We start from the raw sequence: 14,701 nt of genomic DNA on the forward strand, positions 1-14,701 counted from the left end.
CAGCCTGTATTGTGCCTTTACCTTCTTATCTAGTGGCAGTTTGGGACTGCTCTGAAAGGACAAGAGATGGGTGTGTATTTTTTTAGAACTTGCTTTACATCACAGGAAAAAATTGTGAAAGAGATACAGACTTTAGGTAGCTAATAGATTATTTCAGATAGAAATATAACACGCTCTCTCTAGTGATTAATAGATCATTTCCAAAATCTTCATACATTTATAAGATGACTTACTCAAAATGTTGACTACTAAAACTTTAAGCAATCTTTTATGTTCTGGTATTACATGGTATGAATATGCTTTACTGCATGCATACTTTGAATAATATCTCAATAAATTGAAATGTTTCATTAGATGTACTTGAAGATTTCTGGATATATATCATCATCATTAGTTCTTTTTTATTTTTTTTAAGCTCATGTGAATCACAGAACCTATCAGTTATCAGTGGTGAATTAATTTTCTCTCTGCAGATAAAATAAAGAACAACTGTGAGTTAAAGAATAAACAGGCCAATTTTCACTCATAATTCTTACATCTTAAATCTTCATAAAGTGTCATTAAAATTCAGTGTTCCTTCTGCAGATTGATGTGCAAACAATACAGATTTAGTGGATATGCAAGGGGGTGGATTTATGCAGTAATTATAACATTATGTAATTTATAATTATTATCTTTATTAGATGTAATTCAGCCAACCAATATAATTTTGATACACGCAAATAAAAATATAAAATATAAAAATATATAATAAAAATATACTTGCTGCCCTTAATAGCCTTAAACAAACACAGTGTATTGAAAACTCTTTTTTTCTATTGAGCTTTCTTCCTGTGGAGTTCAGCAGACATAAAACTCTGTTATTGCTGGATTGTTTTATTCTAGTTTCAGAAGTTGTTTATGGTAGCTAAAAGAAAAAAGGCTTTGATTCTCATAAATTTTCTTCCTCAAGGTCAACTGATGTAGCCACTAGTTCTTGACTAGTTTACAAAACCTAAAAAAAGTGTTATTAAATTTATTATTTTTTAATTCAGGGAGCCTTTTATACTGGAATTCAAATTAAATTTTTTGAAACACATTCTTTTAAAACAAAAATAAAACCAAGGAAACATTTTAAAAACAAGCAAAACAGTTAATAAATCAATGAATTTAGTGTTAAACTGTGGGGATTAGACATTAAAGTCACATCTTTTTGTGACCTGTATTTACTTGGTCACTGAAGATACCACACTATTTTTTCAAATGGTTGACAAAGATGCTCCACCATTGGTTCATTTATGTTTCCCATGGGCTAATAGTTAGTTTTGTGTATAATAGTTAGTGGGCTAATAATAGTTTTGTCTGCATAATTTCTTGAGTTCCGTGCCTGTTTGTGGTAAACTAGTCCTGCAAAGTGGGATTTGAAGTTCTATCTGGTAACCCATCAGAGAAAGCTCATGATTTGAATGTTACTCCCTGTGAGCTGGTTCCACAGCTGTAGGGAAGTCCTGCTGAGTGACAAACCTCAGGCTTGTTGGTAAATGAGGAGAAAAGTCACTTCCCATGGTGTAAATGACTTCTTCTTTCTGCTGAGCACAGTGGCACAAGAGTTGATGTTGGTGGTGTTGATGTGTTAATATGTGGCTGTTCCTATAAAAACTGCAGCAATGGCTTGTCCTTCCAGAGCTCACTGCTGTTCTCCTCTGGAGAAATAATTGTAGCACAGAATTAGCTGAGGTTTGGCAAGTCTGAATACAGCAGTATATCCTGATTGTACCAGGTGAGCACAGCAGTACTCATGTTTGAACAGCTTAGTGACAAATGTCATTTGCTGCAAAAACACAAGGAGAGAGCCTGAGCCAAAATAAACTCCCTGTCTTGGTGTTCACTGCCATACCCATGGTAGCAAAGCAGCCCTGCAGTGTAAGTGTGGGGACACCACCTTTTCCTAGAAAGGAAAGGTATCCCAAAGGAGAAAACCTTCCCCACACATTATTTGAGATAAAAACCTGTTCAGCTAGAGAGACTAACCACTTCTCAAATAAGGAGAAGCTTGTCTGACGTGACAATTCCTAGAACTGAAGTGTCTGAACTTGAGCCATACTTCATAACAAGCACATATTTGTGGATTTGACAAGTGCAGAGCAAGCTAAGGAGCAGGCAATGTATGTGTGCCATGTACACTACTTGAAGTAAATTGCCAAGTTATAAGTTCATCTGAATTTTTGCAACTGTTGAATGCAGGGGCATTTTTACACACTGGGATGAAGGGACCACTGTATGAATTGCATGTGGTGCCAGAAAAAAAAACAAAAACCCACCCAAATAAACAAAAAACAACCCAGAACAAATCAGGATTTGGATGAGAGAGATGGTTAAGGTCAAAAAGCAATAGTGTTACGCTACATAGGTGTACAGAGCTAAACTGTGAAGAAACAGAAATCCTAAGATGCTTAAAAGGAAAGGAAGAGTATCACTAAAAATTCAGAATATCCATGTTCTCTGATAGCTGGGGAGCTAGAATCATTGACCCACACATCTCAGGGAATTTGGTTTTCTAATACTAATTATTAGAACACAAATTCCTAAATAAAAACTCATTGCATATAGAAAAATAATAATAGGATAATTAGATCTGCCTCAGTTTGAGACAGGTGCTTTTAATTTGCTCAGTTATCATCAGTAGGAACAGATGCTAGTTTTTAGTAACTGTTTGGAGCTAAAATAACTGCTCTCTAGTAACTACTGAATTTAATGTTGCAAGACGGATTATTAGAATTCATATCAGAAGAGGAAGCTTTACTGTATACGAAAAGCATCAATTTTTTGTTATCCAACCACAGTAATGCTTGCTACTCACCAATAACTTTTCTTTAAGCTTTGTCAAATACAAGAAAAACATCAAGGTCACACCTGGGACTGAAATCCTTTAGGTTGTTCCAAGCACTTTTTTATTCAGACATAACATTTATGTTTTTCTGGAATAAGGATTTTATCCATTAGTTGGATCATGTAGTCCTTGTGAAACAACCTTCACCACTGGAATAGCTACACCTCCAAAATAATTTCTGTTGAAGATAAGAATAGCAATGGGCTTCCTGCATTCAGAATTATGTGGCATTTATTTCCTCAATTTCATTGTATTTGACTCCTTTTAAAGTTAAATGTAAGCACTTTTTTTTGTCTATCTTCAAAACAAGAATGAACATGATTTTTCAATTTATTTTAAAAAAATTAAAGATAGTTGGAATATTTATGTTTACATCATGCACTTTAAGGTTTATGAGTATGCTATAAAATGATGACTTCTGTATAAATAATTTATTCTACTGTTTTTATCAAGGAGTGTTTTATATTATTTTTTTTTATTAATGTGAGTTAAACTGAAAATAGTTTTTTTCCTAAAAACAGATGGAAAAAAATCTGTTTCAAATAAATACTTGTGTTTTATGGGAAGTAATATTTTTAGTAAAAGTATTTTAGTATATAAACTAAGATGGTTTCAAAATAATAGATTTATTTTCTGAATACCATGGTAGAAATGTTCCATGATACACTTATTGATATGAAAGAAGAATATATTTTTTTGCTCCTATTTTAAACTGGACTTGGTAGAACAGAAAAATAAAACACTGTGCTTCTTTGGAATTTACTGCATAAAGTCTTTGTTCAATGAAAACTTTATTCTCTATAAGGAACAGTGGAAGAAAAAGAGAAGGAAAAATATTTTTTTAGGGGTTGTTACCCAGATGACGTCAGTAAACCAAGTTCTTCTGGATAGATCCCTTGGGGTGGATTAGAGTGCAAAGACACTGAATGATCTGTGTTTGTAAATATATATATATATAGGGATTACAGGGTTTATTTTAGAACAGTTTGGTTGTGTTTGGTTGCAAAAGAAAGTACCTATGTAGCCATTCTAGCTATTATTTTCTGTAGCAATAAAGCAATATGAAAGCATAGAAATATCACTTATGAAAATGTATAAGGGAAAATAAAGAAAGATAAATATAAGCACCTACAGAGCTCACAATGAGACTTGTTTGTTGCAATGTAGTTTACCACTGATCAAAGTGATGGTCTTGATCCGTAGGGAGTGGGGGAATAAAGCCCTGAAACACAAAGTCCCGTGGGTTAAAATAGGCTCAGGCTGGGTGGGGACACCCAGGTACCTTCGTCATGTGGAGGGAGAGTTTTACAGTCTCTTACCACACACCCTGGATCTGATACAGCACTTTTACATCGTGTGCAGGCATCTGGTGGAAGCCTGAGGAGTGGGTGTGGGGGCACTTTGGGGTCTGTTATGGTTTGTGGCACCTTTCACGCCAGTAATGCCCCATCAGACCTTCCCTGGGGGAGTGGGGGCAGTTTTACCCTGAGCAGAGGACAGTGACCATTACAAAGAGCACCATGCCAGACCGCAGGGTTTGAGCCTCTCAGTCAGGGCTGCACATCTGCCCTCAGCAAATGAGTCTGTGGGCTTTGGCCTCCCCCACTGAACCCAGCCAGAGCTGGTTTTCAGCACAGCTACTGAGAAAGGCTTCCTTTGTGGGTACATTCTTCTCCCTTCAGGCTTGTTTACTTCTCCTTAGTCTTGAGATAGCTGGACAATAATACTAGATTTATCTTGTCTCAAGTTTCCATCAGGTAGTTTAACTCACAGTCCATTTCCAGTCCTGGATGTGTCCTGGAAGGGATTTGGCTTGGGTGGTCACAGATAACAGTTTGCTAAAATGGACAGAGGTCATCCTTTGGTGATTTTAACAATGTTTAAGCATTCAAATATAACTTTTCAGCCTCTCACAGGGGTTCACATCATTATTGTCTATAGCCTACTTTTGCTCTTTGTACTGGAAAGCAAAGGATGTTTTGTCTTACTACAGAAACAGACAAGAAAACATGTGCTTGCTCTGCCAGTGTGCCCAAGAGGTGCAGCCTTCAACAGTCTGTAACCTTCAGATGAGAAATGTGCTGCCACAGGGACAGAGCAGTGCTGCCATGGGAAGCAGTCCCACAGCGTGACTTCTCCTTCTGCTCAAGGCCCTCCATGGCATGTGGTGGCATCCCACAGTTAGAAATGCTGTCTAGCACTGATGGGATCCCTATGGAGGGACTGGCATTCCCTGTGTCTCAGCAGAGCATTTGCTCTGCTGTCTGCATAGCAGTTGGCCACCGGGATTTCAGCAGGGAATCCGCTGGAAGTGTCGCACACAGTTCTGCACAACCACTCATTCTCTTCTTCGAACTTGTTCAGGAAAAATGACTGCAACGGTATCTGCTGTTACATCTGAGCATCTTTTTATCACCAAACCAAGGTCTGGTCCAGTGCCTGGTTATTGGTTCAGAGTTTTGGCTGTGTATATCAACTTTTGGGCTGAAAGCCAAGGAATGCAACCATTGGAACCAGTTACAAACAGGAAGATATGAAGATCAAGTAACATGTAACTCTCTTCTACCATTCAGACATCTTCCATTGTAGTTTCTGAAAGTACTTTTTAATTCAGAAATGCCCTGGATTGGGTCTTGCTGGCATGCCTTGTGAACAGATACTGTTCAGAGGTGAACGAGAACATAAATCTGAAGACTATGGAGAGAGAATAGACATATCTGAAGTCTGCCACATTCTAAATAAGATTTTTTTTTTTCATTCACACATATTAAGTAGTTGCCTATTTTAAGCATCAACTCCCTTCATTTTTCTGTTGGTTATCTGACCTGATACTCTTAAAATCCTTTTATGGCTTTATAGTATTTATTCATTATTGATTGTTCTGTATTATTTATTCTGTAAAATTTAAACAGCTGAAATGAGCTTGATTAAGAATACATGTGTGGATGGTTTCTATGGTAGCCTATTTCACAGTCCCTCTTTTAATGCCTCTCAAAGTAAGATGTAGATTTAGAAAATCCATTTTTAAATATTTCCAGAGATTTAATAGCAACAGCTAACAACTTCACAAATCCTTTCAAAATGTTCTATTAAATAGACACTCTACAGAGTGGCTGGGTTCCTATACATATATATATTTTTTTAAAAAATATTATATTATATTTTATATAAAATATAAAAAGCAAATAAGAATATTAGTGGGTTTTTGAGTTGAAAAGTTATTATTGCAGGCATTGCAGAACCTTTCAAGGTACACTATGGTGTGTGCATGACTTAAGAGAGTTCTTCATCCCTATGTGGTAATAAGTACAAGCTGCATAACAGAAGTCATCCATAACAATTTATAACGTTAATAAAATCAAGAGGTAAAAAAGCAGGTTCTGTTTTTGATAGCAGAAATGTTGTCCTTTACACTGGAAATGGTGTGATTCCATGATTTCTGGAGGTATATTTCAATGATGTGCAGTATAAATAGATGTTTTGACATCACAGTTAAACTAATCATCCTAAACCTCAATAATATTTCCACTGATGATCCAATCTATAACCATCAGCAGGAATAACAAATTTGCTAATACTGGACAAAAATTTATCTGTATTATCTCACTGTATAGCAGAAATGCCCATGCCAACTGACTACTATGCAAATAGTTCTCTAACTATATCATCTATTCTCTTGAAAAGCTTCAGAAATCAAGCATTTCCCAGCAAAGACTCTTCTAAAGACCATAAGAAACCTTTTTCTAATTAAGCTTTTCTAGTAGTAGAAAGCATTTTGCATGTAATTAGGTGAACTTTTATTTTGTTAGTAACATTAAAAGTTTCTGTCTGGATCTCATTAGCAGGCGATTTTTATAAATCTGTGTAGAAATATAAATGTTCACACATGTGTGAGTCTCTCATCATGATGTCCTAATGTATGTCTTCATTAGTTGGGTAGTTCTCTTGTGCACATATATTCATTTTCATGTAAAACCTATTCTTTATAGTTGTAGTAAAGATTTTGGGGGGTGTAAATAACTGCCATAGGAATCATGGTCTAAATGTAAAAAGGAGGTAAAAGTTTGTCATCATGTTTTAGTTTATATCTTTACCTGAAGGAGTGAAAAATCAGGAAAGAAGAAAAGTGACTGTCTAAACTTGTACAAAAAAAAAAATCTTGGACACTATTAATTATTTATTAGCTCAACAAGTTCCTAGTTAACTAAAATAAAACCCCAGACTTTGTACATCATGATCTACCACTCATTAATCATCAGATTTTCAGCTTTGTTCTCAAGTATTTCTTTATGGAAGGTGACTGCTTTCTTTCATATCTGTTTGGAAAGCTGATATGGAATTTTCATTTTTTAATAAGCATTAATGATATTGGGATATATTGCTGGGGTATTTGCTAAGACATTAACAGATTTTATGAATAAAATCCTAGTGTCTTTTGGAGGTTCCTAATTTTTGTTGTAAAAAAAAGCAACCTACCAACCAATCGCACACAACAGAAAAACCTCTTGGGGCAATAAAGTGGAATACAAAATTATTCATAGCTGATTTTCCTTCATTTCATCTCTTCCACTTTTTGAGCATTGAAAATCAGATTCCTTTAGGGACTTGGCTAACCCCTGTAAGGCCTGTACTTCCAAATGCCAGAACAGCCAATTTCACAATTTGACATTTTCCAGGAATTATGAAGAATATAGTTTAAATGTTTAAGATACCTGCATTAGCAACAGCTTTTGTGATTCTTTTTACTACTATTTTCTGCAGTTGTCCATGCTTAACTTTACACAAAGCATTCACACTTCCCTGTTATTAGTTTTTATCTTTGAAGTTTATTGTTATCTTGAAAACTACTATTGGCAAAGATAATAAAAAAGAAGTTATTTTATTTGCTCAAATGCTGTATTCGCCATGAAACTTGGATATGTTGTTAATACTGGATCAGAGTTCTTCTCAAAGAAAGTACCCTGCAGACTTAATGAGAATTCACCAACTGCAGGGAAGTCACCCAACTGATGCCACAGTAACCAGCAATGTCACTTTCCCATGAAGAGGGAACACATATTGTGTCTGTGCCTAACACAGGACAAGAGCACAAAGTGCAAGTATCTGTCTCAGTGCACAGCTGTTGTGCTGCATTTCTTCTCTGGATTCTTCTTGTTGGTTCCAGTGGTCCTCTCATAACCAAATAAATAAACAAATATATAAGGTTCCTACTCACAGTCTTTAGCTACTGTCATTCACATCTCTCAGTTTTACTTTTCCGTTCAGCTCCAATATGACTTTATTTTACAGTGCATAAATTATCTTAAGGCTGTTCACTGTCTGTCACATTGCACGAAACCAAGAGAACAAATAGAAAACCCAGACTGTGTTTAATCAGAGGCTTCTGAATGCATATTGAATCTAAAAATAATTTTTAAAAAGATATTTCAAAGGATGTATACATCTGGAATCTAATAATCCTGTTAACCACCAGGCAGAAGCTTATCTAGCTTACCTAGTGCATGTGTCTCAAGTTTGGAAATAATGAAGATCTAAAGAACCATTCAAAGAATGCATATTCCATAAAGGACATGCTTATTTGCTCCTGTGTGCATTTTAAATCTCAAATTCAGGAATTCATTGTTTCTGTTTTACACTATAAAATATAAAATATTTCTCCTAAGGATTATGTGGTGTTGTAGAACATGTGCACTAAAACCCACTGCATAGTCCCTTAAAACTGATTTTCAGTCTTATGTTTTCCTTCTTCAGAAAAAATCAAAATGTATCCAACCTCATGAATCCCAAATTATAAAACTGTGAAAACCATGGGTGAGGCTTTTCTTTTTACGTGTATCTTTTGATATGAATCAAATTCTCAACCTAATTTCAGTGAACAGTAGATTGAGCCATGTAGTTCATCTGTTATTTCTGCTACTCTTAGTAGATGCTAATTATGCAAAGGGATTTCAAAACTTCCTTTTTAGTTCACATGAATTAAGCACCTAGACATAAAGCTTTTAGTTCTGTGATGAAGTATGGCTGCGTGCTTCTCACTTTGTACTAAAACTTGATCAGATAATCCAGGAGAGAGTAAAAACACACTGCTGCTTCAAAATAGCATCTGATATTTCCCTCTGCAAATTAATTATTAAAATTATCTGCTTTGCAAATAATGCTGCAGTCTCAGAGCTCAGCAGTTGCTAAATGCCTGCTTTCACAGAATGACTGTGCTTGGGAGGGACCTCTGGAGATCACCTTGTCCAATCTCCTGCTAAAGCAGATTCACCTACACCAGGTTGCAGATACTTGTGGCCAGGAAAGTTTGGAATATCTTCAGAAGAGGCTTCTCAACCTCTCTGGGCAGCCTGTTCCTCTGCTCTGTCTCCCTCACAGTAAAGAAGTTTTTCCTCATACTCAGATGGAACTTCCTGTGTTTCAGTCTGGGCCCGTTGACCCTTGTCCTGTCACTGGGCAGCACTGAAAAAGTCAGACCCCACCCTCTTAAGACCTGCCCTTAAGATATTTGTATGCTTTGATGAGATCCCCTCTTAGCTGTGTTCTTGCCTCACTGTAGAGCATTCAGTATCTTTGCTAAATTTGAATTAATTATAATCCAGATCTTCTTAACATATTTGCCAAATGTTAGTGCAATTTGAAACTATTACCCCTGAAAAACATTTTCAGGAATCTGGAATTCATTCCTTTGCTTCTGGAGTAATAGGAATACATCAGAGAAATTGTTAGTGTTGCACACTTGGAAAGGGGAAACACTTATTTTTCATGACAATTGGCAAGACGGGACTTAAGCCATTGTGGTTTATGTTGTTATTATGAGAATTGTCATAAACACTTGAAGCTTCTGGCTTTATAGTACATCTAAAATCACTTTACTTGAAAATTATGTTTATTATTCTCTTCAGCTGGAAATTCAGTAGATCAAGACAAGTGTGGTGCTTCTCTGCTTAATGCAGTTGGTAATTTGACAAGATAGGTATAATTTCCTATACATTTCAGCTCCTCACAATAATAATGCTCCAGTGTAATTTGGCAAACAAACAAAAGACCTAATTAAGTAGTGTTGAATTTTTCTAAGGCAAAGTGTACACAAGGTCATACCAAGGGCTTAGCTGAAGTTTATTAAAGATTAGCAGTCTGTTTCTGCAGGAGAGATCCCTCCAGCTACTGTAATATATGACAGCCTGGCGGACCATGTTCTACAACAAGCTGTTGTACAGAGCGGAGTTACGGAACAAATTCTCAGTAGAATTTCTAATAAAAGGGCTTCATATATTAAAGATATTTTTCTTCTTGCATTTTGTTACATTTGGAAGAGATAGGCAAAACAAGACATTATTTTCTACCATATATTTGGAAAATTACTCTAGAAGTAGGTCATTATGCAAAAAGGACTAGATTATTCCCATGCTCTTAATTTACACTGTAATCCTTGTGGCAAAGACACACCTTTGCTTTTGAAATTACCTCATGCAGTAGGACCTAATCTGTGAATCCAAATATAAATCAGCTAAATATGCATGAAGATGTTTGGATAGTGTTGTGCAAGGTTTGCCCTTAACTTAGCAAAAAAAAAAAAAAAAAAAATAAAGTAATAATTTAAATATTTATAACATGCCTGTAAGCTTGGAGCATTGAAACCTGTGAGCCCAGTCTGTGAGTTGGTATTGGGCCATGCAGGGAGTAAGGCCCTTACTTCTACTTTTCTGACCATCATATAGACTCTACAAGGACACAAAAATATTAACCTTGTGATGCTGCTAAAGCCTGTAGAGTACAGATTATTTACTGCAAGTAAATGAAATGTTCCTTAAGATATGTCTAAAGTACTGAGTGAATATTTCCCATCATAGTTCTGGGAGTTTTAACTAATATTCATATTCCTATATTGACATATAAATAAATGAATTTGCCGTTTTTTCTTTTCCATAACTACATGGAGTTAGCAGAAAAAAAAATGCTGAGGGAGCACCTTTCCTGCTTTTGAAAGTAGCAGAGCTGGACAGAGACTGTGAGGATTCAGAGCCTCTAAATAGTAGAAATATGTTCAAAGATAGGCTGTGCACTTGACTCCCAAATAAGCATTAAAATGTTCAAATTATGTAACTTAATTCTGAGATTTAAAAGACATATAAATTCCAGTTGTTCTCCTACCTCTTCAAACTGGTGTGGAGTTTTCTAACCCTGAACTCTTCTAGAATCAATAATTCTATTATTTTTTACTAATAAAGGTAACCTGGACTGAACGCTACATGAACTCACCATTTTCTCAATCTGCACTAGAAGTCAACATAAAAGTTACCCTAATTTATTGTTCCCCAAGCTCATAAAAGCAGTATTTCAAAAATAGTTTATTGCTATTAAATTAACACACTTTTTTTTTTTATTTTTTATAGAGGTAAAGATTTCTTATGTGTCTAAACACCTGCCCTCAGGTGTCTTAAACTCATTTAAAAGAAAAATACTCTTTCAGAGGCTATTTATGTAAACAGCACGTAATTCCTTTCCTGGAATATAGCACCATCTTACAACACACATGAGCATGGAAAGCCTGGACTCAAGTATGCCAAATTACCACAACTCCCCTGTAGAAGAGAAGAAACCAGCTGCAAAGAAAAGGGTCATTTTAAAACAGAATAATAATAATAAAAATATATAGCACATATCTTAAATATCTCTAAATGCTACCAACTATCCATCTTGAAGCTGTAAGTCCAAACAAAATAATTGCTCAGTGAATGACCCATTTGGTGAATGATGCAAGTGGTCATGAAGGTCAACACCAGTCCAGATTTCGTAGACCAAGGTACTGCAATTTCTAAAGTACCTACAGGTTGTGTGGCAGCACTTGCATGACTGGACTGGTCATAGTTACTTTACCTTTTTTACTCTCATTTTGTGTCTTCAGCAGCACTAATAAATTGCATTTGTCAGAAATATGCATAGTGCAAATACGCCTTGTTTTTGGTCTTCAGAAAGATCTAAAAGTATAATATTCTTTCATTATGGAATTCAAAGGTAATTTTTTCATGGGTTACCTTGGTAACAAAATTATGAGTTCATTTTTCCATTTTGCATTGATAAAGGATAAATATAAGTAGTAACAACTGTGTCCTGTTAAAACTTGATGCTGCATAACAAAAGATATGTTTCTGTGGAAATATGAGGCTTGGAATTAGTCCTTTGTTTTAAGTCTTGAATCACCATAAGTTTTAGGCCTGCTTATCTGTCTATATGAGTATAGTAAAAGACAAAATCTATTAAGAAGTATACCTCTCAGTTAAAAGCAAGGAAAGAATTTCCCTGTGGTCTGTAAGATTCCAATATATAGATCTCAATGTTCAGACCTTGATGGGTGTTTTAGATGCTCCAGTAACCATGTCCAATTCTGTAAACATGCACATTGCAAAGTCCATGGTGCTTACAGAAAACTGTTAAGGATGACAGAAGTATTATTAGCAACAACTCGGTTCCTCCAGGGTGAAAGAGTAAAAGAGGCAATAACCATTGATTATTCCATTAGCCAGGGAGTTGCTTTAACTATTTCCAAGATCTTAGGTCCTCCAGCCTGAGGGAATGAGAACAGATGCAGGAAGGAAATGGGACTCAGCAAGATTTTATCAAGAGCAAAAAAAATCTTCTGAGGATGGAAGCTGCTGTACCTGGGGTAAGAGTCACCCTGAATTCAAGCAGCAACAGATCATGGTTTGCTCCTTTCTCCCTTTTTTTGGGGGGGAAGTGACTACATGATTTTTTATAGGTCTGCAACCCTCAGTACACAATGTAGTGCAGGGCTCTTGGATCAGGCTCTCTGAATATTATAAAAGGCTGGAACCATCCAAGAGACAGTGTTATCTCCTGCAATGGTCTAAGCAGATTAGACAGAATATTTAATTAATAATTAATTAATGCAAGACATATGCAAAAGATATCATATCTGTACCATATCTGAAAAAAACATGACTAGGTAATATAAGGGCAGAAAGATTAGGTCTTAAGCTTCCAGTTTAAGAGAGGGATTCAGAATCTGAAATTTAGCCCATTACAATTTTCTAGGCAAGTTGAACAAAGACTGTGACCAAAGTAGAGAAACACAGGGATAACCAAGTCTGTTGTTGGGCCTCCTTTGACACTTTGCCATAATCCATTATGCATGAAAGCTGAATATACATGTATTTAAAGCAAACTTACATTAAATCTACATTAAAAAGTACATTAAATCTAAATAGCATAAAATCATTAAACATTTCAATTGTGAGGGAGCTCTTTATATCATCTGGTCCAAATTTTCACTCAAAGCAGGGCTAGCATTTTATGTAATTTGTATTTTTATTTTATTAATAAACTGGTAATCCAAGCATGTCTACATGAAAAAATATTGAAGAAACAGTAATCTAGAGATACTCATTTAATATGCCAGCTTCCTCCCTGTGCTGTTTCTGGGTTTTCTAGCCTTCTGCTAGCCTTGATTTTCCAGTGTTTTGTGAGGAAGATACAGTTTCTGTCAATATTCTTTGACAGTGAAAAATTTCTCAGGACAGAGCATGCAGAACAAACATCTGATATCTGTGCTGTTAACAGAGCTCCCTGGAGCTCAGGGGCACAGAAGAATCCCTGTGCTTAGTTCTCACAAAGGGCCAGAGGTCAGATAATCCATGGGAGATAAATTCAGCATCCTTGTGGACAATCCAAGTGTCTGAGTGCTTTAACCATACCATCTCCAAACACAAGAGTAGCCACAGAATCGGTCAGGTTGGAGAGGACCACAGAGGGGCATCTGTTCCAACCTCCCTGCTCATGCAGGGTCATCCCAGAGCACATGGCCCAGGATTGCATCCAAATTGTTCTGGACTATCTCCATGAGGAAGGCTCCACAGCCTCTCTGGGAAACCTGTTCCAGTCATTGCACAGTGAAGAAATTCTTCCTGATACACCTTCCTGAAGATGGAACTTCCTGTGCATCAGACACTGCCTCATGTCCTAGTGGGTGGCACCACTGAGCAGAGCCTGGCTTTTTCTTCTTAGCATCCTCTCTTTAGATATTTATACACATTAATGAGGTCCCCTCTCTGCTTTCTTGAGGCTGGATAGGCCCAGCTCCCTCAGCCTTTACTCATCAGATTCTCAAGTCCCCCAGTCATCCTTGTTGCCCTCCATTGTACCCACATCAGGAGCTCCACATCTCTCTTGTACTGAGGAGCCCAGAGCTACACACAGTACTCCATATGGACAGAGTACTCCAGATAATAGTATGAGAATTCCCAGAAATTATCAGCCAGCTTTAATTGTAAATGTTGAGATGAGAAGAGAATTGGAAACAGAGAAAATGAGGGAAGGGTCTTATAGATTTATCAAAATATATTCCCCATGCTACGTACTAAAGTATTATCTTGACAGGCTCATTCAGTCTTTGACATGGACTTCAGGCTGTATCTGAGGGAAAAAGGTCTCTATGACAGGCAATCAAGTTAATCTAACACTTTTATGTCTCTGTGTCTTCAAGTAAGAGAAGAGAGTTTGGACAGGCTTCTAGCCACTTCCCAATGTCAACAGTCTTTAAACCAAACCCTGCAAGTGCAATGCAATCAGTACAGTACAGTAAAATACAGTACAGTAAAAAATTGATTAAGATGTTTCAAACACTTAGAGACTGAGGAGAACCTAAACCACTTCCATTTCCAAATGGAATTTTAAGACTTAGTGTTTTCAGTCAAAGCAGTGATAGTCTGACCACGATAAGCTGGACCATTAGGAAATCAGGTCAGTTTCAGATTCTTCCCTGCTAACATCCCAACTTCTGCTGGCTAAGCCAAGTCACTTGTCAGGCTGTGTGTA

The 14,701-nt window shown here is 36.4% G+C and overlaps 1 protein-coding gene across 2 annotated transcripts in view; it reads left to right on the plus strand.

Moving 5' to 3' along the window:
• The window catches only part of LOC131591889 (membrane-associated guanylate kinase, WW and PDZ domain-containing protein 2), a 706,821-nt gene that overhangs the window by 399,284 nt on the left and 292,836 nt on the right, over positions 1–14,701 (plus strand). The window lies entirely within an intron of this gene.

The sequence above is a fragment of the Poecile atricapillus genome, chromosome W (genome assembly GCF_030490865.1).
Source record: "Poecile atricapillus isolate bPoeAtr1 chromosome W, bPoeAtr1.hap1, whole genome shotgun sequence".
Lineage (NCBI taxonomy): Eukaryota > Metazoa > Chordata > Aves > Passeriformes > Paridae > Poecile > Poecile atricapillus.